This window comes from Hydra vulgaris, chromosome 03, assembly GCF_038396675.1.
Source record: "Hydra vulgaris chromosome 03, alternate assembly HydraT2T_AEP".
Classification (NCBI taxonomy): Eukaryota; Metazoa; Cnidaria; class Hydrozoa; order Anthoathecata; family Hydridae; genus Hydra; species Hydra vulgaris.
The window spans coordinates 67,325,001-67,328,877 of NC_088922.1; positions in this window are offsets into that span (position 1 = coordinate 67,325,001).

A 3,877-nucleotide genomic window follows, 5' to 3' on the forward strand; every position below is an offset into this window, starting at 1 on the left:
AAGAATCATTTTTTATTTTGCATTACACAATATTAGATATTTTTAGAAAACTTTTGCCGCACGTAAATTTTGTACTTGTACTGATTTTTTAATTAAAAATGTAATAGCATATTTGTATTATCGATCGTTTAAAAATTATAAAGTTTTTAACACCAACCTCTAACTGAGCGCCCACTCATCCTCAGTTCCTCACTGAATATTTCATGGTCACCAGCAAGTGTGAATTGCACATTTTTATTGCCAAATATAAATGAAAATTTTCATAAATAAGTGTAAAGTATCACTTTCGTATTGTATAATAAATTTTTTAAAATTCCTTCAATGAATTTGCGTTGACAGCTTCTACCAGCATAGATTTCCATAATGATGTGATTCTATTTGTTAAGAAGTTATGTTTGATGGCATTGCTAATAATATCACTGTCGTACCTAAACTTGTGATGTCTGGTGTTTAAGATTTTAAATAATGTTAGATTAACAAGTTCAGTTCTTTCTTTTTATTTAAACATTATGAATTTATTTAAACAACAGAAGTATTAAACATTTGAAACTATATCAAGAATATATAGTAACCACAAAAGATGTATAAAAATGGGCAAAAAATTGATTTACATCAGCCACAAAAACTAAACAACCGTGCAAGATCTCTTAACAACCTTTTACCAATTGCTTCACAAAAGATCAAAAGGTGTTTTAATAGCGGCATTTTCCTGTAACTAAAAATCTGAGCGCTGTGAGCACATTTAAAGATGGCTAAAATATTTTTAAATTTAAAGTATCAAGAAAAACAAATTCTAAAGCTCAAACTAAAAACCTGTTTTATGAAAACATAGCTTATAATGAGAAAAGCAACTCCTCAAAATTTCATCAGAATTGGTAAAATGGTTCTTGAGATAGGTGGCTGACATTAAACGCTACTATGAGAAAACGCAAAATGAAAAAAAATTAGCAAGTATAACTTTAAAACAGGTTAAGTTTAGGTCAAAAACACAATATATTTAAAAAATCTAGTAAAAAGTACAAGTAACCTCCTGCTACAAACAAATTCCCTTCTTTTTTTTTCTTCTTTATTCATTCTCGTTGTGTTTTTTTCCAAAAATCATTTTTCGTCGCAACCAAATTCTTTACCACCATTTCTGTATTTGGCCCGTGACAGTCGTTTGTAGTTAAAGTTTTTACAACCTTTAAGAGTATATGCTCCTGGAATTATCCTAAGTAATTCATAGACTAGAATTGAGGCTCTTCTACCATCACTAAATTAGCAACTGGATCACACACTCCAAATTTTATTCGAGGGAATGATAAAAACTTTATTTTTGATAAATGCTCCCAGATTGTGCCATTAAAAATTTTGTTAGTGTTTTCAGTACGCACAATCTAAACTCTCGAAATTTTCTAAATATTTGTCAGCTCCTAAAAGATTGGTTTGATTTTATAAAAAATATTTATGGCTAAACCTGGTCATGGTTTATAAGCATTTTTGCCACTGGCTCTATCTGTATTATATTTACACTAACTTTTAGCTCCTATAAGGCAATGTCGAAAATGCAGAATATTATTCTTGTTTGAGGCAATATGGTATTGGAATGCCGGGGTACCTGGTTTTATAGATACATTAATTACTAACGTAACACCAAAACAACTTTGCTACCGATCGATTGTGACATCTGTTAATTTGCCTCTACCATTAGGGTTTTTAATTCAAACTCAAGTTTTATTACTTCAAGCCAGTGTAGATATCTTTCACTTTAAAATACTTTTTACTGTCCCCAACATCTAAATAATTTACATAACGAAGCTTGCGTTCTGTTATAAAACCTTCAAAAGTTTTTTTATACTGGAGAGTAGACCGTTTGAAGTCAAAGCACATTTATGTACTTTTCTCAATTCAACAAAATATAATGGTTCTATTTTCTTTTTTGGTTCCATTAAAACATAAGCTTTACAAACTCTATTCATTGGTTCTACATTCAAAACCTTGCCACTAGATATTGCAGTCATTACGCAATTAGAGGATGAAAAACCGCGCCGTTGCCGTGTCTTATCACATGAAACACCGTGTCTTATCACAAGAACTATTTTAGTTGCTCGTCTTTGCAATTTTTATAAATTAAAAATATATCTATTTACGCTTGAAGACCATACGGTGGCAGCAAAATCAATATGCGGTTGTACAAATACTTCGTATAATAATTTTATAAAATTTCCATTGTAATGTGAAAAAGTTTTTTTATTTGTCCAAAAATTATAATTGCTTTCAAAGTAGATAATATAATATTTTGTTTCCACTAAAGAGCCTTTAAAATTTTACTCCCATGTCTGTCATAAAAAAAATTTTTCTTAACTTTTTTTCCATTTATAAGGCAAGAATGAATTTTGTTATTTGCTCCATTATGCATAACTATACATTTGCCAAAGTTTAAAAATATTTACCATTTTTTTTACCAAAGCTTCATCCCAATCAGATTTAATCGTTTCTATCTTTTCTTTATTTTCGACTGGTGATAAAATCTTTGTATCATCATCATAAAGTTTTGTTACATTTTTAAGACATTCACGCAAATTATTGATAAATATTAATAACAACAACGGTCCGAACACGGATAATTGAGTTACATCACTTAAAAAAATTATCTATTCAGAGATAACATCATCTTGTTTGACTCGTTGACGTCTGTGACCTATAAACCCTTTAATACACTCTAAAAGTTTTCCGCTTTCACCATACACCTCCAGTTTTAAAATTAAACGTCATGGAGGTTCCGTTTCAAATGCTTTAGCAAAAACAAGATCAAGTGGTTATTTTTTGCTAAAGAATACAAAATGTAGTGTAGTAATTCAAGGAGATTAGTTGTACACAATTTTGATCTTACAAATCAGTGCTGTTTTGATGATATTAAATTATTACTATAAAATGATTTCTTTAAGGAGGCTATTCAAAACATTCTAAAATTTTGCACACAGTCGATGTAAGGAAACTGGTCTGAATTTTGATTCTAACAGCCTTTTGCCTTTCTAAAAAGTAGATTTTACTATCTATTTTTTAGAAAGGCAAATTCAAAATTGTGTACACTCTATATCTATATTCCCACTTTATATCAAACTAGGATATCTACTAAAGTTTGCAAATGCTTTTGATTTTGGAGAAAAAGCTTTACAATAATTCTGTCGTGTGTTTCCAAAACTCTTAGAGGAAAAAAGGAAGTGGTATATTTAACAAACAACTAACAACTGCGAGAGCCTTGCCATTTTAGCTGATTTCAATTTCATTGATAACTATTTTATTATAATTTATTATACCCGTTATTTATTGCCACGTGATAAAGAGAAAAAAAATGTCAGAATAAATATACCCTTTTGCACATCAAATATTAGCTATGTTGAAGTATGAAAAATTCAAATGAGCAATAATAAAAGCTAAAAAAGAAGCTTGATGTGTGTTTTTTAATGTTGTTGATGAATTTCTCGGAGAATAAAAGAACCTTTAATACAAACAACTGGTTAAAAAGCTTATTAAAACAATGGAAGAAACTTGGATGCTGTGTGTCTATAAAGATTCATATGCTGCATTAACGCCTAGATTTCTTCCCTAAGACCCCATGTCTTGCTATGTAATGCCAGAAAGAATCATGGTGAGAAATGTAATTAAGACATTGCAATAGTGAAAAGTAGATATCAAGAAGGATATGATACTGCTATGATGGGTGATAATAAACTGTCTGTAGTCAGAAAAGAAAGTATGATGTAATAGAATACCACCGCACCTTAGAACAACACCACATCAATAGAAATAATGAAAACAAGGATGCGTTTTGAAGTAATACAACTTAGTAGGGTGCCAACCGCGTCCGAATAATACAAACACGTTCAAAATATAA